The sequence below is a fragment of the Rattus norvegicus genome, chromosome 4 (genome assembly GCF_036323735.1).
Source record: "Rattus norvegicus strain BN/NHsdMcwi chromosome 4, GRCr8, whole genome shotgun sequence".
Lineage (NCBI taxonomy): Eukaryota > Metazoa > Chordata > Mammalia > Rodentia > Muridae > Rattus > Rattus norvegicus.
This window is the reverse complement of record NC_086022.1, coordinates 5,303,429-5,318,120: the sequence shown is the minus strand read 5'-3', so window position 1 is coordinate 5,318,120 and position 14,692 is coordinate 5,303,429. Positions and strand designations below refer to the sequence as shown.

Genomic DNA, 14,692 nt, shown 5'->3' with positions numbered 1-14,692 from the left:
TCATTGTCAGGTAGAATATATATTTAACATGTGCAAGGCCCTAGGTTCTATCTTCAGTCCCACAAAAAGAAAGGAATGAGTAGATAAATGTAAGTTTTTTAAAAGGTAAGCTGGATGTGTTGGCCTATGTCTATAATCCCAGCATTTGGGGATGATGCAGAAGGATTGCTGTAAGTTTGAGAGCAGTCTAGATTACGTGATGAGGTCCACGCTAGCCTACAGAAAGGAAAGAAATCCAAAATGCCACATCATGTCCAATAGAAAAAATGCTTTCCTAATTATACCCTACATGGTGACACATGCCTTTTAATCTCAGTGCTCCAGGAGCTGAGTCAGGAGGATCTTGAATTTGGGCCTAGACTCCCCTCAGCAAACAGCCAACCAGAATAAGGTGTACATAATTGTGGGTAAGAGCACAATGACCCCGGTGCTAATTATACTGAGTGGACAGGCTGGGTTCCTAACAGGAACTTGTGCACTGATTTGGGGGTATCAAGCTTTATAGATGTGCCCCAGAAAGAGTGTGGGATTGACTTCAAGCTCCTTGAGTGCCTTCATCAGCCCTGGGAATTGGGCATCATGAGAACAGAGAGAATTTTCTTTCCCTCAGTCATACTGGGGTCACCATTTTGTCAGCTAGTCCTCCACAGGGTCTAGAGCCTCATTCTTGGGATGTTTGATAAGTTTTCAGCCCCTCCTTTGGTGGTATAGGCCATGTCTTCATTTTTCAGTACAAGACAGACACCAGGTACCTGTATCAAGTGTACAGAAGCCATTTGAATGGATTATTTGTGGGTAGCAATAAAAATAAAGTTATGGTTGGGGGTCTCCACAGCATGAGAAATGGTTTTAAAGGGTCACAGTGTGAGATGACAACGAAAAGGCTGCTCAGAGGGGCCTGAAGCCAGGAGCTTCACTGGGTTCTGAGAGTAGACTTTCTAGACACACTGACTTTCCTGTTTCCTACCTGATGGTTTGGCTTTTCCAACTTTGTGTCTACTGTCACTTTGTACATTTTGAATGTTGTTCCTCTGCTGCTCTTGGATTCCCAGAAAGCCTGGCTCAGAGGCTCCTGAACCTTTGTTTATTCTAGACTCAGCTCTCCCAGAAGCCTGCTCAGAGGTCCAGTGACTGAGGATTTGTTGTTCTAAAGTAGGTATATATAAGATCACCATTGGATTTCTGGTGAGTGTCTGTAATTTCAACACTCAGGAGGTGGAGGCAGGAGAACCAGGACTTCAAGGCTAGCCTCAACTACACAGCCAATCAGAGGCTACATGTTGGTATATGAAACCTTGACTCCACTTTTCCATACATCTGCATATCTGCCCTTTGTGGCCTTTACAGTCACACAGTATTGCTTTCATTGAACTCTACACATTGTAAGTCCCATAGGATGGTGGAGAGTCTAGGTCACGGTACATATTCCACCATGAAAGTGGAGGAGTGTCCAATGAATTTTAGCTCCAGTTTCTCAACAAGCACAAACTCATGGAGTTGTAGGGTCCTGCTGAAATGCTGCACCCCTAAAGTTCTCCCCAGTCTTCCCAGTGGCAGTGACTGTATACCTCTAGCATGAAGCTGGTCCCTTTAGTTCTTTGAGTAGCAATGACCATTAGAGGTATTTGGTGACCTGCACATCTCTTTATTCTAGCCCTTTGAATGAGGCCATGATGTGTCTGTCAATTGTCGGTTGTCATGTTCCCTCTCCATTGGGGTTGGGCGTGAGCTAGTTGGATCCAAAGATTTTTCTAGAATTTTCTCTATGGTCGAGGCTTCATACAGAGAGTACAATGTCCAGTGGGACAGCTCCCTTAGTGGAATTGGCAGAGCATCGGTCTTCAGAAGTCTAGATCAGGAGCTGGGGCAACCTGGGGTCCCTTGTCTATGACAGAGAAAAGTTACTTAGGTTTGCCTGTTTCTAGATGCAGACAGCAGAGCAGTTCCTTAGCACCAGTCCTTTGAATTTTAGCCTGGAAGTTGTATGCGGGTTGGGGTAGCATAGTGTGAGAAACCTGTCTAGCATATACGAGGTTCTGGGTTCCAGGAAGTAGTGGTGGGGCAATAACAGGAAAAGGAAAGTTGGTTGATTGATAGTAGATATCTTGTAAGCAAGGGAAATGTGGGTGCTGTCCTGTGTAGTGTAAGATGTTTGGCACATAATCTCTTGCCTTTACCCAGCAGGTACAGCCCTGCTCACTTGCCTTGCAACTGAAGACAACTGCAGAGAGCGTCCAGTGTGTGCCGAGCAGTAGATTTCTACTGGTGGAGCACCAGTGATATTGACAAAGATCTCATGACTCTTGAGATATCTCTGTATGCGTGTGGTTCTAGGGCTGGGAAGGAGCAGAGCCTTGTACATATCACACAGATGCTCTACTACTGCCAAGACAGAGCCTAGACCTTGGCAGAGTTTTTCAGAGACAGGATCTCTGTGCGTATGTCAGGCTAGTCTTGAACTTATAAGCCCCTCCTGCTTCTGCTCTGAAATGCAAGGATAAAAGGTTTCAGACAGCTTGCAGATGTGTTTTTGCTGTTGTTGTTGTTGTTGTTGTTGTTGTTGTTGTTTTATAGTTCCCTCTCTTGATTTCAATATACTCAAACACCAAGGTTTTCTGTTTTCCTTGCTGCCTCAGTACAGATGTGTTAGAAGAATTGAGGTCAGGGGCCATCTTTGTGGGTTGGTGTCAGCTCCACTCATCTCAGACCTACCCTGGACTCTGGTGAGCTTTGGCTGTCCTAACTGTATAGCAAGTCACTGAGATGGGTAGATGTTAGGTCTCGCCAGTCTCAGTGCATGATGACTTTTATTTTATTTTTGGTTTTGTTGTTGTTTGTTTGTTGTTTAATTTGAAAATCTTTTATAACAAAAGTTTTAAAAAAAATATGCTTTGATGGCCAGTGGAAGATGCACTCTGTCTTATGCCTTAAAAATCTATTTTAACCTGTCATATGATAACTATCAATAGTCAGAAACCATACTTAAAAAGCACATGAAGGTCTTCAAGTGTTTTAGCATCTAGGGTTGTAAGACCAAAAAGTTTGATGCTTCCTTTGGCAAAATTATACTCAGGAGAGTGCTTTCTGCTGTGCACAGTGTTTATCACTTTATTGTTATGAAGTGATACCCGACTGTCTCCTGAAGTGGCTGTTTTGGTTCTGGCCACCAGCAGTGTACTAAAGTAGCCATTGTGTAATGGCCTTGCCAGCACTTGTCAACTTTATCATGATCTAAACCCACAAGATTTACACATTTATTATACAATTATATTATAATTATTTATTTGTAATTATATTTAATTTACATGCTTCCGATTACTATGGGGTTGTCTAAGATAGTTTCTTCTTTAATGAATTGCCTGGTCAAGCCTTTGGCTCAGTTCCTTGTGTATATTTTCTCCTGGTTCCTGCTCACAATGCTCTTTTTTCCTGCTTTCTTTGCTGTATTTTTTTCATTTATTTCATTATCATTACAATATCTATCTATTGATCTGTCTGTCTGTCTGTCTATCCAAGTCATTCCCATTGTTTAGCCTAATCTTAAGTAGTATATGAAAGGACTGATAATTTCTTTATTGACTTATTTTAAAAAGTCAGTATCTTTTGTTTATCAAGTCATGTACTTTGTGTTAACAGACAAGGACGTAAAATATTCTTCTTTGCTCTCAGTTTATAATCTAGTACAACAAAACCAAGAGAATATAATATAAACAAGGGATTGAACCTAGCACAGTCGCTTACTAGCCAAATGCTTCTGAGCTCTATGCACAGTCCCAACCTTGTCTTTCTAAAATTATGCTTTGTTTTTGAGATCTACTTGCCTGCAAGTTTCTGCCACATACAGCTGAGAATAAAATTTTCAAAGTTTTAAATGCTATTAGGATTCCTCCCCACTGCCATTGATTTTTTATTTTTTAGAGAAGATCTTCCTGCATAGCTAAGTCTGCCATGAAATCTTAATCCTCCGCCTTAGTGTTTACAGTGCTGCCACTGGAGGCCTGCCCCACTATGCCTGGCTACCTTGGGCTTTAAAATATTGTTTTAGATTTATTTTTTACTATTTTATCACTGGAAATATTTTCCTACATGCATGGATGTGTATCATGTGGTGCTTTGCACCCTCAGAGGTCAGGAAGGTGTTCGATCCCCTGGCACTGGAGTTACAGGTATAAGCAGCCATGCAGATGCTGGAAATCAGTTGCCAGCACCCCAGTCAGGTCACTTACAACCACCATAGCTCCAGGTCCAGAGGATCTAAGGCCCTCTCTGTAGGGACTGCACTAATACAGATTTAACCTCTCAGCCCCTATATGCATAATTTAAAAAATCTTAAAAGATGTAATTTTCTTTTACATTATTGATATTTCCCATTCAAATGTGATCTATGTAATTCTTTTAACTTTGGTTTGTTTTCATAATCTTATTCATTTTCATTTCTCACAGGGCTGTTGCCAAGCATTGTATAGTATAGATTCCTGTTATGAATAGGATCTTTTCCTCCTCCTCCATTTCTCTAACTCAGGAATATTGTTGCCTGAGAAAACTTAAGATTTTTTTTCATATATCTGAAATTAGCAGCAACACCCTTAACTACTTTCTAAAGTTTCGTGTGTGCATGTATAACATGAACAGCTTCTGATGATGGATGACCCATAGTCTCTAGTCTATACACGCATGCACACACATACGCACACACACATGAGAGAGAGAGAGAGCTAGAGAGGCAGAAAGATAGAGACAAAGATAGAGAAACAAAGACAGAGAGACAAAGACAGAATCAGAAAGACACAGAGAGAGAGACAGACAGAGATGGAGAGAGGGAGACAGGGAACACTTCACTGACTGAGCTACATTCCTCCACCCATGTTTTGTTTTGCTGTGTAGCCTAGAAATGTTCCAGGATGCTTGGTTTTGACCAAGTTTTTGAAATGTATAGTTACAGAATACTATCCATTAAGTCCGGTTGAATATATGATTCATACACAAACAGGTTTTTTGGTCTGTTTTATTTACTGTTATATCCCTAGGACGTGCAAGAGGGTAGGTGTTTTTCAGTTCAATGGAAGGAAGAACAGATCAATACCAAATTTTCCATTCACAAGCACAGAGCTATAGTGATTTTGTTTTGAACCAGGCATAGTGGGGAAGTTGAAGTAAGAAGATGGTTTGTGTGTCTTCTTATTCTCTGATTCCTTTTTTATGGTAGCTCTCTGCCTCACCAGGCTTCTTATTCATGAATTTTCATATCAGCTTTATTTGAAATTGCCTGATACTGGAATGAACGCATATGTCCCAGACAATGGAATGAACTGTAACAGTCACTTGGTGCACTCCATTGGGAGAGATGGCTTCACAGTTGGGGTGAATGGACTCAGACAGTGTTAAACACTTCAAGCAGTATGATGCCACAAGTATGACTTTGTTGGAATTACCTCAAAAATGGTAGGCAAAAAACAAATTAGTGGTCATTTGGGGTCTGAGGTGGGTAGTGGATGGAGACCTAGGAGAGGTAGTAACAAGTATGTGTGTTAATCGGAGGCGAGGAGAAGGGGCCATTATAGTGATGTAACTGTTCTTTGCCTGGACTGTGGTGGGGTAACATGACACATTTGACACATTTTTATTGTGATGATAGACTATGTCTTGCCATAATGTGACTTTTGGAGGAAACTGAGCAAACCTCGTATGTTGCTTCTTACAACTCTGTGAACCTGTAGTTATGTTGGTAAACTTTTGAGATCCTGTGGCTCAGTAATTCTGAAGACTTCTGCATACATGTCATGAGTAGAGGGCAACACCATGTGTCTTCAATTGTTCTCTACTTTAAAAAATATATTTATTTATTTGCACTTTTGTGTCTGTTTTGGCTGCTCATACATAAGTGCATCACTCGAATGCAGTGCCAGAAGAGGGCGCCAGATCTCCTTGAACTGGAGTGCGGGTGGTTGTAAGCCAGGTAACACATACCCAGTGCTAGATTTACAGCCGAGCACCACCACATCCGGCCTTTACATGGCTGCTGCACACCTGAACTCAGGCTCTTATGCTTGTGCAGCAGTAACGTTACTCAGAGGTCTCCCTAACCCTGTTTGACTACTTGAAATAGAATAGGCTTTTCTGACATTGGAATTGTAGCGCCCAGTTCCTCGTGCTCATGTGCACAGCTGGTTTCATGCTTGGGCAGTCAGGCTTAGGTTTTGGTTGGAAGCCAGGTATATTTATGGTCCTTAAGACATAAGACCTCCCTCTCTCCACCTCACACCCTGAATACTTGGCCATTTCTCATCCTTCTTCTCAGCACACATTATACAGGGCATCACTGATGCAGATGGGAGCTGCAGAACTCTTGATCCACTGAGATGTGAGACATGTCTTCTGCTGACTCCTGTGGTTCCTCACCATGATGCACTTTATCCTCTAAGACTCGAGTCAGTGTGAGGCCTTCCTCTGTAAGTTGCTTCTGTCAAGTGTTTGTCCCAGCCACAAGACTAGAAGTCCGAGAGTGGAGAGATGGGCTGGGCTGTTCCTCACTTGGTTCAGAACTTGCTTGGTCCTACCATCACATAATCCCAGGCACAGAGACTGCAGTTACACATGCTGTCAAGGTGCATTCTAGCTGCAGCATGGCTCAGGACTCTGTGCCTTTGCACGTGACTGATAGCCCATTGCGTAGCTGGACCGCATCATAGGAGATGACCTGTCCTCACCTTTCTCTAGTTTTACTTCTCTCTTCTTTCCTTCTCCTCTCTCCCCACCCTGTTTCTTCTTGTATTCCTTTCAGCAGACTGGATTTGCCCCAGTGATCCTGCACTTCTGCTTGTCATGCAATGGAAGATGGCTGTGTTGCTGTCTGCTCAGTAGTGTTACAAGTGATATGTGATTGGCCAGCATCACCCTTTTCATTGTTCTTGGGTAATTTTCCGTATTCCACGTGTTTCTCCTGAAAATAGATGTTTGAGTTGCTTTGTTTTTATTACAAATAAACGTGTCTGAGAGACCAAGGAGGGGCATTCCTGACTAACGGAGCACATATATGTTTAATGTCTTAAGAAACTTCTGGGGGTTTCTAAAGTGTTCCTACCATGTTCTACTCTCAGTAGCAATGCATGGCACATTCCATTCTTCCTAAGATTAAGAGGAACTTCCAGAGAAACAGAAGTGGCTTAAATAAGAAAAACAAATTCACTCAAGAAGAGCTTTGAATCACTAATAAATGTTGACTGAAACACAGAAAATGGTAGAACCACTTTGGAATGCCTCCTGTGTCTAGCTAGTGTCTGTGGACACCCATGTGCTCTTTTTTTTTTTTTTTTTACTGTTTCCCAGGTGTTTGGACAGACCAAGGATACAGACATGCATGCTTGAGGACATAATGTTTTAATTATACAGATGTGTGTGGCATCCAGCTTGAAGTTCTCTGTAAACAGCGCCAGCTGTTCCTGATATTTTCCTCTTCTCTGCTTTTTCTTTGAATAGAGGCAGATAACGAAAAATGGTGATTTCTGTTCCCTCTGATCAAAGACTGTTGACCTTTCAGCTATAGCCTTATCACAAAGCCAAGAACTACTCATTGAAGGGGGAAGATGGGCCTGTTGATATTTTACAGGATTTTTTGAAATGTTAAAGATCTTTTTGAGGGTGGGGCCAAGGGCACAAACACCTGTAATGTGTGCACTGTCCTGAGTGTCCTTACATTCTCAGAAACAGGTGGCTACTGCTTTGTCTGTACTCTTGGAACAAACACATACCCTCCTGAAAGGACCAGAGTTTGTTGTGCTGATAGAGGGGGCACGTGGTAGACTGGGCTGAGGCCTTCACAGCCTCTGTTGAGGGAGTAGTACTGGAGCAGGGAGCCTTTCTGTCTGGTATCATTAAACAATGCTTGTCATTTGGGGCTTTGATATGTTGCTTAGGCTACGACTTGGCAGGACACTTCCATAGAGCAGGACACACAGATTCATATGGTACCAAAGTGGCAGGAAAGCAGTTTCCTAAGGGAGAAGATCTTGGTTTTTTTTTCACTTAAGAATTTAAGAGGAGGGCTCAAAACCTGTGCACTCTGTAATTTTGGTCAATCGTCATTGGCTATCTGTTAGTCTGGCAGGCATGAGTTTTAAAAACATGAAAACAGTATTGGAAAAGGATGTCCCGGCTCAGGAGGAAACCCAGGCTTTGCCAACCTGACTTTAAACATCTTTTTTCATAGAACTTAGCACAGCTAGTGATGCTGGAGGTGGGGTGGGCAGTGTAGGGAAGAAACTTAATTATGCAAATTTTGATCTTAAAGCTTTATTCGTATGTTTCCTGGCAGGCTGTTCTTTAATCTCTAGAGCAAGATTGCTCAGAATTACCATATATTCTCATTAATTTCATTAAAATTATAGCAAAGGTTGTTTTTGCTATAATCAAGAGTGATTTTGATTAATACTTAGGAAATCAAACCCCTCACCAGCAGTGGGAATGAGAACAACCTTCTCAGTCAGTCGTCCTTTCTCTTCCTTCTCTCCCCTTCTTGCAAAAGGCCAAAGATACAAATGCACCAGAGGGATTTTTAAGAGTCTGTTTGCTTTTGCAGATAGTTCTTAGGAAAACACTCCAAAATGGAGTGTCCATTTTCCTCTCTCTTGAGTGTGAAGAAAGAACACACGAGTGCAGACCAGCCTGCCTTGGCTGGCAACAAACAGTGCCAGGAGCACACACCCTCTCTTACAGGCTGACTGTTAAGTCAGCAGAGAATGTTGGGAAAATCTAGAAGATGAAGAAGGTAACATACCTATGTACCCATGTAAAGAGGACATGAAAATCGCAGACAGGTATTAGATAAAAACTAAAGGACCAGTCGAAGATGATCTATCTTTGCTTTTAGAAACCATACCTACTGAGGCATCCCACATTATAACTTGCTTTGACTTCAAAGCATAGTTTGACATGTGTGTTTTTGTGCTTATGATCTGTTCATGAGCGTTCATTAGTACACTGTGTACAGTGTGAGGAGGAGCAGGTCATTGAGGGAGAAAAAGATACTGGAAAGATAGTCATTTGACACGCTATAGTTTCTAATGTTTCAACCACACCCTCCTCCATTTTCCCTCCCTTCTTTCCATTCTTTTGAGTACTGAGGCTGGGAACCATGACCTTGCATGTGCTAGACAAACACTCTATCAATGATTCTCTGTTGCCTCCTTATTGATCTGTGTAATAAGTTTTGATCACAGGATAGGTGTAAAGTAGTGTATCTTCACTATCTCCTCCTTCAAGGAGTGCTCAGTACTCTAATCAAAGACAGAATCCATTTGTCCATTGTCTTTTTCCTTGCCAACCTCTATGGTTCCTGCTTTTAGGAAAAAGTGGGGCCAGCTTACAGGTTCAGAGGTTCAGTCCGTTATCATCAGGGCGGGGGCAGGGCAGCATCCACACAGACGTGGGTCTGGAGAAGCTGAGAGTTCAACATCTTCCAAGGGCAGATAGGAGAAGACTGGCTTGCAGGCAGCTTTTAGGAAGTCTTGTCAGACTATTTCTTATGTTTGGACACTGTAGGTATCTGTGTTACACTGCTTTCTTAGGGCTACTGGGACACAGTGGGGTTAAAGTACTACATTAACAACTGGCCACACAGCAACATTTGATCCATTAAAGACTGAATTCATGACAGTATGTATTATTTACTTCTTTATTGCTTTGAAAGACACCATGGCCAAAGCAAATTAAAAATAAAATTAGGATGATGTTTCCAGAAGATTAGAATCCATGATGGCAGAGAGAAGCCATGGTGTCAGGAGCAGCTGAGAGCTTACATTTTGGGTAATTTAGTGTGAGCATGAGTGTGTGTGTGTGTGTGTGTGTGTGTGTGTGTGTGTGTGCGCGCGTGCGTGCGTGCATGCGCAAGAGTGTGTACATTTATGTGTATGTATATGTGTAAGGAGAGAGAGACAGAGAGACACACACACACACAAAGAGAGATTGATATGTACCATGGTGCCTATGGAAGTCCAAGAAAAGTTATGGAGTTGATAATCTCTCACCTCAACATCGGTTCAAGGAATAGAGTTCAGGTTATCAGGATTTCTGCTTTTTATGCAAAAGATAACTGTACAATAAACTGGATAACTTAAAATTTGAAAAGAAATAATAATTATTTTCCAATTCCCCAGAGTAGAATTCCCCAGAGTTCCAAATATCAGCAGAGCCATGCTCCTGAGTGTTCCTGGATTTGAATGGAATTCTTCCTTCCTCCCCCCACCCCATTCTTAACTACTTTGTATCTCACTAAAATATAAGAACAGCTAACCAGTTTCCTGTGAATAGATGTGATGTCTTGGAAGCCTTTCTTCTGGATTTAGATTAGTGTGAGCAAAGGATGTGTCCCTCAGGTGAGTGGAATGCCATTCTTTGTCACCTCAGCTTTCACAAGTCCTTTGTAATCACAGTAATCGCAAGAAGCTGTGCAGACGACAAGGTCATGGTACAATGTTCACAAATGCCAATGTGTAGCAAAGGCCTAATAATACACTAGGTGTGAATTATGAACCTCAATTAAGGCCTTTGCCAGTCATATTGCCCAGTTAGAATATACATAATTGTAAGTAGGACTCCATTTTTTTTTACAAAAAGAATATTTGCTTGTTAAAAGTGTGACATTCAAGAGTTAGCTTAATAGGATGTGGAAAGATTTCCCAATGAATACTGCAGACCTCAGAAGAACAAAGGCGAGCACGTGGTTTATTTTAAACAGATGTCATCTGCTGTGGAAACTTCTTTCAGGCAAAGAATACAATGTTCTTACTGTACTCCAGGCCTGTGATGGATTGTTATATACATAGGAGAAAGGGGGAAATAGTCTCTCTATTTCTGCTTTGAACTTAGATGCCTAAAGCAACACAAATCCATCAATTTACATTTTGGGTATTAGGCAGCTGAAAGATTCCCACTAGAATAAAGTTCAGCTTTAGCAGTGTTGTCCTCCTCTGAAGGCTCTAGTTTCTTTGCCTTTCCTGAGTTTGTTCTTATTGTTTGTTTTGCTTCTTTTTGTTTTGTGAAAGGTGTCTTCATCTCATAGATCATGGCTCCTTCCCCTGATCCATTGACCACATGCTGTCTGATTATCACTCTTCTTTTCTTATCATGACCCTAGAATTCACTTTGAGCCTGTCCAGATAATACAAGATAATAACTGTATCTCCAATACCTTAGAAGCTAGCTTAGTTACATTTTATAGTGATTTCTGCCTCATAAAGTATCAACTGTGTATGCCCTGACACTTGAAATGAGAACACCCCTGAGGGATTGTGTGCATTACAGGAAATTGAACATTATATCATTAGCATTGTGTCATGATGTCACACTGTTTTTATTTTACATAAAACCACAATAGATTCTCAGAAAAGATCATATCTAGACAACTTCCATATATGGTTTTAAAAACAGTGTAAGATCTTATGAAAACCAGAAATGAAAATTCCACAATATGTGTGTTAAGTGCGGGGTCAGCTGAAATGACTCAGACCCATTGCAGAGGCCTAAGTACTTTTTCCTTCCACTAAGTGGTGGTTAATGAGCACACATTAAGCCAAATGGACTGTGCATGCAGTCTTCTTCTTTTGTAGCCTGGGTTCTGCTATTTTGCACAGGTCTGGTACTCATGTTTTTGCATGTGTCTCATTTGGTAATATCTAAGTGTGACAAACATGTCGAGTGTACAGTGGGGTTGTGTCTCAGCGGCTCTACCACAGGTGTCTTGCCTCAGGCCTCTTGGGCATTCTTTGTACAGAAATGTTAGAACTCATCTACCCAGTGATCCCACAGGGATGTGGGGTGATAGCCAGGACATAATGATTCTCTGGTTGGGGGGGAGGGGAAAAGGGACATGATGCTTTAAGTGTATTTTAAAAATTATCACTTTTACTTTTGAAATTATAACATAATCCCAACATTTCTCCATTCCCTCCACTTCTCCTCCCACCAAACCCTTCCATGTGGGCTGGAGAGATGGCTCAGTATTTGGAAGTGTATTTTACTCTTCCAGAAGAACTGAGTTTGCTGCCTAGCACCCTTGGCAGATGGCTCACAACTGCCTGGACTTCTAGCTCACAGGCTCTGATGCCTCTAGTTGCCTTGGGCATTCACACATACACAGGATGAAAATAAAAATGTTAAAATGACTCCCATCTACTCTTGCTTGCTCTCTTTCAGGTCCACAACCTCCTTTTTCATTAATTGTTGTTACATGCAACTATGTATAGATTTTCCTACATACATAAATATAACCTATTCAACCTGTCTGATGTTGCTTGTATGTTTATGTTTTCAGTACTGACTACTTGGTATTGGGTAAAAATTGACCTGCTCTTCCTCAGGGAAGACTATCAAAGTCTCAGCATTTCTTAGTTGCATGTAGTTCTTTGTGTAGAGTTGAGGCTTCACAGGCTCTCATTCACTTTGGCGTGTCTATTAGCTTGGTAAATCAATTAATTTATTGAGGCTTAGTTACTGAGAAGAAACTGTGTGACTGAAAGGCAGCTGCATCACCAAAAGCTCACCACAGAGGCTGGGGAGAGGGTTCAGTCCGTAAAGTGATTGCTGCATAAGCACAGGAGTCTGAGCTCAATACCGAACACCCACGTGACAAGCCAATGCTAGTGGCACACACTTGTGCTCTCATTGTTGGTGAAAGGCGGAGAGCAGATCCTTGGCACTGAGTAGCAAGCTGACTTGACTTAATTGCTATGTTCTGTGTATGTATAAAAGATTCTGTCTCAAAAAAAGAAGGGCCTTCAAATACCCACAAAGGTGTGTGTGAACCCAAACCTAGAAACATACACACACACACCTGCACATACATCTACAAAGTTTGGTTTTGAAGTTCCACCCAGCATGGGTGATGGCTCGCCAAAGCTGTAGATAGAGCGCTCTGAACAATTTACAGGTAGCCCAAGGAACCAGAGGCATTTTGTTAAGTTTTATATGCCCTACGAGTTTATCTTCTCACTCTAGGAAGGGATTAGCAGTGACTGACTTTATGGAGGGCCATACTTTGAGCTGTTGGAAGGGACAAAAGTCCTTAAAGAAAACGGTGTGCAGTAAAGAGTCACAGGGTAGGTTGTAGCTAGACTGGAACTAAAATCCTTGCCCTGCCTTGGCTAGAGCTGCTTCACTCCAGTCCGTTTCTATCTTCAAGAGGCCTCCTTCATGATATACCTTCCTCCTCTTCTTTGAGGTAGGGTTTCAGCGTGTAGCCCTGGCTGGCCTAGGACTTGACACGTACACCAAGCTATACTTGAAATCACTGTGCATACCAGGCTCGCCTTGCACCTGTAGTAGAACGTCTGCTGACTCCCAGTTCCTGGGAGTAGAGAGGCTCTCGAGAGGACCTGGATTCAGTTCTCAGCATCCACATGATAACTCGCAGATGCCTCTAAGTCCAGTTTTAGGGAATCCAATGCCCTCTTCTGATCTCCAAGGATTCTTGCACACTCGTTGATTTTGTGTGTGTGTGTGTCATATTAATAACATATATTAAATAAACAAAAAATATATTTATATATATTTCTTGCCTACGTAGGTGCAGAGTATCACTCTTTGCCTTTGCTGAGGAAAGGTTTCTTCTTTCAAATTAGCTGCCCCTAAGCCATCATCCAGCTCACACACAAGTCTTGAATCTCCTTATGAGCAGCAGTAATTAGATGGACCAGAACATGAGAAGGGGAGAGGAGCAATAAAACAGGCGAAGTAATTTCGTATTATTTCCAGACTGGTATCTCAGGGAAAACTGCTTAATGGGCTGCTTGTTCTGTAAGTTGGGTTAGCATTCAAGTGTGTGTTTCTGGGGTAGTGCTTTGGGCCCAGGGCTAGAGAGACAACTGTCCATCTCTACTGGTTTATGGTACTGTTAGTGTCGTTCAAGAGGATAAGATCTCCGGTCTGAGTGGAGACTGGTTCGATCCCTTTGGTAAGGGATCACCATAGAAAGGTTGGCTCACCAGCTAAAACCTTACTGAAAAGATAGAATGGTTTTTAAAATGAGACACTGTACTTTTCTTTTCCACGATCCCCACCACCATTGTTCAAAGCTTACCGACCAGTCATGTAAAAGGTCCTAAGTCTACCCTATGATCAAGTCAGAAAAGCATACATATTTTTCACATTTTCTGGACTTGATAATACTGAATCCCATGTTCAGGATTTGGAAGTAATATGTAAAGGACTCTGAAAAGAAGCAAGACTTGGCTACTAGGCTGTAAGCTTTTGACTCAGAAACTTTTTCGGTGCATTTGTAAGCTTGGCAGTAGCAGTAATCGCCAGGTTGTGGAGAGGGTCCACATGACCCTGTAGCTTTGGGCAGGTTGAGTATGGTACACTGGGTGGTTCCATTTAAGTGGGGCTGACAGTGCTGTTTGGAGGGGTATATGGGAAGATTTGGAGGGAGGGAAGGGAGAACTGTTGTAGTTATAATCTCAAAAATAAAGGGCCTTTTGCACACCAAGTAAGTGTGCTATCATCAAGCCATTTCCCTAGTCTAATAACATTTCCTGTATTCATTTACCTAGATAAAGCTTGAGTTTTTTTCCCCATACCTTGGCTACTGTGAATAGTTGTGCACTGAGCGTGAGCGTGCAGATGCCTCTGATTTACCAACCTCAGTTCCCAAGCTTCATATAACTGGATTATAGGATAATTCTATGCTTACTTTTCAGGA

At 41.9% G+C, this 14,692-nt stretch overlaps 1 long non-coding RNA gene across 1 annotated transcript in view; it reads left to right on the top strand.

Annotated features, from left to right (window-relative positions):
- Nid2l3 (nidogen 2 like 3) overlaps positions 1–14,692 on the top strand; it is a 44,510-nt gene that overhangs the window by 21,977 nt on the left and 7,841 nt on the right. The gene's annotated exons all lie outside the window — the stretch shown is intronic.